The 8,482-nt window shown below is 37.9% G+C and overlaps 1 protein-coding gene across 8 annotated transcripts in view; it reads left to right on the forward strand.

Annotated features, from left to right (window-relative positions):
- Positions 1-8,482, forward strand: part of FHIT (fragile histidine triad diadenosine triphosphatase) — a 1,378,910-nt gene that overhangs the window by 661,013 nt on the left and 709,415 nt on the right. The window lies entirely within an intron of this gene.

Genomic DNA, 8,482 nt, shown 5'->3' on the forward strand with positions numbered 1-8,482 from the left:
TTGTTTCATGGCGTTAGAATTTGGCCATGTCTTTATATTTTGAAATTCATTGACCATTTGGTTAAAAGTAAACTTAGTAAATGTGAAAGCTGGAAGGGTTACTTTCCACCTCTTATTTAAATTTGAAGAACACTGAGACCCAGTATATATATATATTTATATATAGTGTATATATATATATATATATAGAGAGAGAGAGGTGGTGGTGGTGGTGGTGGAGGTGGAGGAGGAGGAGGGGGAGGAGGGGGAGGAGAGAGATTGAGAGAGACTGCTAAGAGTAATATAAACTGCAAGGAGCTGACTTCAGTTTGATGCCCCTTGTTTTGTGTCTGGGAAATTTGAAGTAGAAGGAGTTGTCATACTTTCTGGCTGTCTGCAAGCATGGACATCTTTTGGCAATGAAAATAGGCACAGGCCCCTTTCCCAAAGATGAAAAAGAAATTAGGGTAAGCTAATGAAAATTAGGCAGAAAGCCTCAAAAATTAGCATATTGACTGCTTCTCCTTTCACAATAATGGTTTAAAAGCCCGTTATGTGATTTAGATGTGCGCTGAATCTTTATCTGAAGTGAGCAGATGTTCTGGTCAGTATCTGAGCAGTAGAATGGTAGAAGCAGGTGTGAGTGATTAGTGAGTGGGCATAGGTGGCTTTATTTAATGTATGTGGGGTCAATGCTACATATTGTCTGGGCCAAAAGGGTATAAGCTAGATTCAAGAAAGCTCCAATTTGATCATAGTCTTGGTGTCCTTGTTTAATTCCGTGTGTTTTTCAAAATTCAAACATTGATAGAGAGAGTTTAACTAATGCTCCATTAAATTGGACAGTGTTGCAAGTCAGGGCTTTGATTGCTTTCTAGGAAATGGAAAGTGCGAGCACACACTTTCTAATGAGATTGCATGTGCTTTCTGTGCCTTCTAAGGGTAATTTGCTACCTAACTCAGTTGTATCTTGAGCTTGATTTTTCAGATTTTCCAATCAGGACCCGTCCCTCTTGAGAAAAAGAGGTGGAAATGAATAGGTAGCATTATGTTAGAACTCTGTACATGTTCTGGAGGGAAATGATTAATAATGATATTTACTAGAGGAAGATAATAAGATTATTTTTTTTTCTATCCAATGTTATTTGTTGTATATTATGCATTCTGACAACATGTTTATTTTCTTCCTAACGCCTCTCAGCACCGTTCTTGCTCTCTTTCTGAGATCCCAAGCCATTTCACATCAACTAGTCCAACCCTGGACTCTGTGTAGCAGGAGTGTGGGATCCATGAGTTAAAACAGAGGGACTACTGAAGGTGGATTAGACTTTATGTGCAGTCACTCAAATTATTCAAGGGAATCTTTATAGTTTCATGTTTGACACAAAAAGTTGACACAAAGTTTCTACCTTGATTTTACTTATAGCTCTTCTACCTGGTCTTTCTTTAGATCTTTTGATCTTTTGAACTTGAATGAGAGTTAAATATCGTTAGGTATTTGTGATCAACAAAACAACCATCATATATGGAACAGTAATGCTTGAGGTACTGGAGAATGTAAATTGGAAAAGCTTTTTTCTAGAATCTTTGCACATGAGCTATTTGCTATATTTTCCACAAGAACTTTTGAAAAGTCCAAGATAACCTGTTCTGTTTATATAAAACTTACATGGTATTTATTTGTTATGTACCATATTGTTTAGAGAGCTGCCTGCTCTTGGACTTGTTTATCTATACAGTACTAGACAACCCAGGGCTGCCAAGATTCTGTGTAGTCATAAATGCTGATTTAGTCATACTGGTTACTAAAATATTGAAATACTTCTGTTGTACGTAGCTGTTGCCCTGAGTTCCCAGGAATGCTCCCAAACCTGTTGTTCTAGCTGTCCTGGGTCCTCCCCTAGACCTTCCTGTGATCCAGCAATCATCGTATTCACCCCCTGCTCTGCAGAGGGCCTGCAAGACTCCATTCCCCCAATATGGCAAGCTTCTAGATGTCCTACCCTTCAGTAGATGTGACCTCTGAATGGCTCTACCATAAATGTTGAATAAATAAAAGGTTATTTGGAATAATAAGATACAAGAGAAAAGTATCTTTCAGTCTTGGTATGAGGTTCCCTAAAATCCGTAAGTGAAAGAAAACAAGTAGCAGCAAAACATGTCCTAGGGCTGGGACTGAGCTACTGTGCCTAAAACACTGCTGGAAAACATAACTGGGACTTAGTAAGTATGTTGATAGACTGAGCATCTCAAATAGAACCTTTTAATTCAATCAGAGGAACTAAGTACTTGTGAAGCAAGCCTGCCGCCTCCCCCCTCTCCCCCCCCCCCCAGCATTGCTTTGGTTTCCTGATCACTTAGCGAAGCTTTATATTTAAATCAAATGAACCTGCTGTCATCTTTATGTTTTGAGCAGTTCCAGGGGTCTTGTCTGGGTTTTCTTTCTAGCCTTTCCTTCCTTCACAGAATGTTTGCATTTGGATTACAGAATGTTGGCTTCACAGAGGGTCTTGTAAATATCTGAATAAAGAGCCTCTAATTACTTGGTATTTTTAACAGGCACTTAGAATGTCCATCCACATTCCCTTTTCTTTGGCTGCAGAAATGGATTTTCTGGGTAATTAACTTGAACTTTGTTACCTGGTGTTATACCTTTAGGATGACAGAAAAGGGGAGATGGAAATAGGAGTCAGGATTGCTGTATAAATGGCTTGGCATTAAGACTTGATCATCTCCGAATTGTCAGAGAACGAGTTAAACTCGGGACTCACTCTTTTGTACTATAAAATGTGATGATGAAGTGTTTTGACTTTACAATAGGCTTACTTCTCTCCATTAGCAAGTTTGAGATAGGCAGGCATCACAGAAAACCCCAGGCATGAAATAATTGAGTGGTGAATTCAAAATAGATTATGTGTAGCTTGTAGAAGTATGTAACTGTACTTATTAATTGCTACACTTCAGATCTGCATTGTCTTCAGAACCCTCTTGAAGGAATGTGACAGAGGAGGTAAGCAGAACCTAGACTTCTTCACTGCTGTTTTTGTGCATGGATCCCCTACTAGCACAGTACTTCACCTTTTATGTTTCCAACTCTGAGCAGTAATTAAACTTAAAAAGAAAAGAAAGGTAATTATAAAATTGCAGCAGCCATGAGCATCGGTTTCTCATTCTGCTTTAAGTACCTTCTGCAACCTGCTCAGAATGTTCTTCCTGAATTTGCTTCTCTTCATGGAGCTCTCAGGTTGGTGTCCCCCCAGGTTTTGGGTACAGTGTCAGTGACAGGAAATCAGGTGGTTTGACTTGCTTCCTTAAGTCCCTTACTCTGCCCCTTCCTCACTGGGTGCCCGTTGTTCAAGCCATCAAACCTTTCCGGGGGTGGTTGTGAGGATTCACTGAAGTTGAGTTGAGCGAGATTGGCCCGAGGATCTGACACACAAATCCTTAGCAAATATTAACTCTTATTGTCATTTACATGGTGTTTATGGTGACCTAATTTGCTTGTGGTCCAGTTACTTGGTTAGAAATCATTTGACTGTCTCAGTCAGTCCCTCCTAATGTTTCCGGAACCTGACAATCCATAGTTGATTTTCGTGATCTCTCTGAAAGAGCAATAGAACAGTGATTTCAATTAACTCACATTTGAATTAACTTTTTGAGAAGTTGTAGCTTAAAAAATAACTAGCAATACTAATGACTTTTTAAAGAACTAAGATTGTACTTAAGATGTTTATGAGAAATTTGGAAATTTAAACGCTACACAGTTAATATTGTTTTGTCATTGTTAGTTTTAGGTATTTTAAAAGACCCTTAAAACATATTGATATTGTTAAAATGTTGATTTTTAGGTTCTTTTTAAAAATGTTTTTAAGTCCTTGTTTTTTTAGAGCGATACATATAGAAATATGTAAGATGAAATTATGTGATGACTGTGATTTGTTTACAAATGAGACTGGGGAGTGAATTAGGGTAAGATTGGCTATGGCACAAGATTGGCCATGAAGTGGTCATTTTGGCAAGGTTGTAGGTATGCCAAGATTGGTTTTATTGGTCTACTTCTGTATATGCTTGAAATTAACTATAGTAAAAGTAAAATAACAAAACTAGGTTAAAGAACCTTTAAACTCAGTCATTATTACTAGTTATGGTAAACATATTTATCGAAGCTTTCATCAGCTAAAACTAGGTCACTAGGGTAGATAGGTTGGCTGATGGGTGATAGAGGTGAAGTGTGTGCAAAACATGACAGGCTCTCATTTGTTGTTGTAAGTTGACTCAAAGTGTATGATTAAGTCTAAATTTATTGGTAAAAGGAGGTCCATTGAAAGATAAAATATGCATCATCAGATTTTTTTTTTTTTGGAGAAGTGTTTTGATTTGTTTATTGAAAGCATATCTTTGAAGCATAAAAGGGTTTATATTTGAAGTTGTTAGGATTTGCTGGCATCCAGAATATTACCTTAAATAATTAATGGAGGAAACATCAGAGCCTGCCCCACTCTGACCTATAGATCTTTAGACAGCGCTGAAAGAACTGATGGTGTACAGTGCTTTCTTTGCCTAACCTGTCAGGCCCCTTTGGAGGCACCCTAAATTTGCTGATGGATTCTAAAGCAACTGATGTTTGATGTTAGGCAGCTTTGGGGGAATTGTTCAAGGGATTGTGATTGTTTGTAGTGCATGGAAATGTATGCTTTTTTATGATCTGTTCAGCTCTAACTCTTTGTGACCCTCTAGTTTATGATTAGATTATGCTTTAAAAAAACTAAATTGCATCTGACATATGGCTTGATCTTTCTTTCTCTAATTACCAAACAAGACCAAATAAAATTTCCTATTGGACATTCCAGCTTTGAATCATCTACTTTTTATTTTTGACTAGATACACTCTCATTTTAAGTATTCTGTAAATATTTATTGTACCTTCTATTGTAGTTGAGAAATTGCACCTTTTTCAGTTCCCATTAGAGTTCACAGCATATATTAGTTTATAGAGATAGCCATTATAACAAGAATATTCCCTGATGGGTACACAGAAATATATCCTCTACTGTGCTACTTCATGCTGGTCAAAAAGTCTTAGACAAATGACTAATGATAGGGAAACTATTCTTTGGAATAGTTATGTCTTCAGCTTAGACATAGACTTTGTATTTATTTTTTCTGTGCTCTCACTGCCATTACTGATCACAGTTTGGTGTCTGTGTACAAAAAGGTAAAATATCTTTGAGTCCCTCATTTTTTTTTCAGAGAATTTTAGGCCTTTGATTCTGGTGACTTGTCTCTTTCAAATATTTACTGCCCCCCCCCAACCTCCCACCACAGAGTTTCAGTGCCTCCTGACCCCTGCATTTTGGATCAATTAGCTTTATGTCTTCTAGGACACTCAGGTTCTGTATCGGAATAAAAATATTTGCAAATGCTTTTGGGCACTGTTGCATAGCACTATAACTTTGATGTCAGTTAAGGGACAAAGTCATATTTCCTTTCTTCCTTAGAGAATCAATAATGTGGTCGTACTTGCAGAGACAGGCACGTCTGCACCATGGGCAGGCAGTACATTATTTTCAAATCTCTCTTCTCCCAAAGGTCCCTCAAGTCTAGTCCTCTTTGACAGTTTCATCATGAATGCTCTACAGTCTTGTTGTCCTGGGCAACCTTAGAAAAGTTCTATGGAAAACAATATAATTAATACAGTATCTTTTACTGGATCCTGAGCATTATTCCCAAAACAATAGTTACATTTTATTTCAATAGCGCACTGCATGGCATGTGGCTTGGATTTGATATGTGGTGTGGTTATATTCTCTGTGTCATTGGGAATTTTGAGCATGACTTATGAATAATTTCTCTATACCTTCAATATACTCTATTGTTTTATTCATTTATTTACCAATCCAAAAAAAAAATGGAGTGCCTGTTGTATGTAAAACATTTTGCAGGATGAAAGAAGGAACATGTAACAAGGTAGGGAGGAAGGCTTTATGTAATGCCTTTTATATGCCTTACATGTAATAGTATAGGGCCTGGTATAAATGGTAGTGGTTTTAATGGCATTCTCGTTGCTGTTTCTGCTTCTGTAACTATGATCATAATCATCATCTTTCTAATACTTTTGTCAGATATCATTCCACTGTTTTTATAGAGTGTTATTTCTTTGCTGAAAGAGGCATTAAGAACTGTGATAATCATGGTTAGGCCTCATGCATTGGTGGTGAGAGCATCATATAAAAGCCTACTATGTTTTCAATAAACGAAGTTCAGTCTAATCTGCTTGACTCCCTTACTCTTGAATTTGTTGACTAAGATTATTCTCTGATATATCGACCAGGACAGGACCCAGGTCATTAAACCCAATTATTGTGAATGGTGCCGGCTGTGCATTCACACTGACTGGGGTCAATTCCTGGTTCCCATTCTCGGTAGCTATGTAACCTTCACTCTCCATCTTATTTCTTCATGTCTAAATGGCGATCAGAAGATTAATGCATGTTGGAAGGATTAAATTTGGTAGTAAAATAAGTGGCCACCCAGTGCCTGGTAGGTCATGAGCAGTCACTACCTCAGGGCCATAATTTTTATAGTTGCTCTAATTGTTGTTATTACTATTATTTGTTATTACTTTGTTGCTGTTTTTATTTCTACAATGAGGTCCAAATTCCAACCTGTTATCCGACCAAGAACCTCTGTCCTTCTGTGTGCTGTGTGTAATTTCAACTTTCTGAAGTGAGTATACAGAACTCAAACCCAACCAAGATCATTCACCTTTCCTTCATGTCATGAACAGAGTAGAAGACCCTTGTGCTGTGCTTTTGTTAGGGAAGTTCGGATTAAATCATTTTATGTTGTAGACTGATCATTACATCCAACTTTGAGCCTCCTACCCACCGAGATAAAAATGATTAGTATGTCTTCTACTTGATTCCTGAAACAGGTGTGGTTATATTCTCTGCGTGTTTATATTTGCTTACCTATACTGATTATTGTAGATATAAAACATCAGTTAGTCTTTGGCCTGAAATCTATGTATCAGAATAATTATTCTTTGTAGTAGTTGTAGATCGCAAAATTTTTATGAACTATTTTAACAGTACTGCCCTCATTGGGCTCTGCAGAGAGACCTCTGTTAACGACGACATAATGTGTTAGGGTAACACCTCACAAGATTGTACACATTCAGGAGGCATAAGCTAACGATATCAAAGAAGATTTAATGGAAGACCTCTCTTACAAACTCAAAGACGAGCATGAACATTCCACTTCCCTTTCTGCATCTCTCTTCAAAGCAAAGGAGTAGATAATGGCAGGAAGGGAGTGAAATATTTGCCAATTCTCTTTGTAGTCTTCATTTTGTGCACCAGCCATTTTTCTGATTTTTGTTATGTTTGAGATTGTGTGTGAAACATCCTAAGCAATGAAGTTGCATTCGAAGAAATGAAAAAAAAAATCCATAATCCTCAAGCAGTTAAAATTGTCTTTCCCCTCTTTATGGGTTAATGACAGACTTTCTTTTAACCTTCTTCATATTTCTTACTTTTATAGGCAAAAGGAAGGTGATTGTTTGAATTTGGCATCACAGTAGATTCTTTCCTTAAAAACACTGAACTCTATAGGCATAGTTTTGTCTTTGGTAATGCTTATCTTTACCTGAACTCTTTGTTCCTGGAAAACAGCAACAAATAAAGGAATCTGCTACCCTTGTGTTCAGGAAAAAGGCTTGCAAAGGACTACTCTTGCCCAGAGGACTTACAAAAGTCCAATGGGTGCCCCTCTCAGGTACCTGTGCTGAGGCCAGACACAGACCCCTCCCACATCCTCCTCTTTTGTCTGAAATGTTCCTACCCTTTGTCCAAATACTTGTTGACTTAAATCGATGGCCACACTGTAGCCAAGCTTCTCACCTTCCCATGAACTTTGCCCCATCCTTGACCTCTGCCATGCATTATAGCTCCTGAGAACTGGCTGACATCAGGGAAACCCTTTACCTGGTTGTTTAGTCATGCTGCATGCTCCTCCCATTTCCCTAAGCCTGGGTCTTTCTAGATTTGTTTGCCCCTTCCTACAAAAGAAAATTCCTTCTTGCCTGACCTTGAAGACAAGAGCTCTCTTCCTACTGCCGTCTCCCTCTTCCTATTACCATAGTCCCCCTCTGCAATTACCTTTGCTAACAATAATAGAACTTCCTATGTTCTAGGGCCTAGGGTATGGTACTTCTGACACATTGACTCTACTCCTCTGTCTCCTGCAAGGGGAGTATTTTATTTATACTTTACCCCCAAGAACAATAAAGTTCAAGGTAAGTTAAATAACTTTTCAAATGGTGCCATACTGCCTAAATGAGAGGCTTGGAGTTTGAAGATTGCTGTGACTGACGTCATAACTCTGTTTTGTTGTTGTTTTCTATACCTGCCACTATGAACTCCTTGAGATCATGGTTACTACTGCAAACGATACTGATGATGACAGGTGTACTGTTGAGTGAATTGATGATAGTATATATATA

Source organism: Ursus americanus, chromosome 14, assembly GCF_024610735.1.
Source record: "Ursus americanus isolate L20-20 chromosome 14, mUrsAme1.1.p, whole genome shotgun sequence".
Classification (NCBI taxonomy): Eukaryota; Metazoa; Chordata; class Mammalia; order Carnivora; family Ursidae; genus Ursus; species Ursus americanus.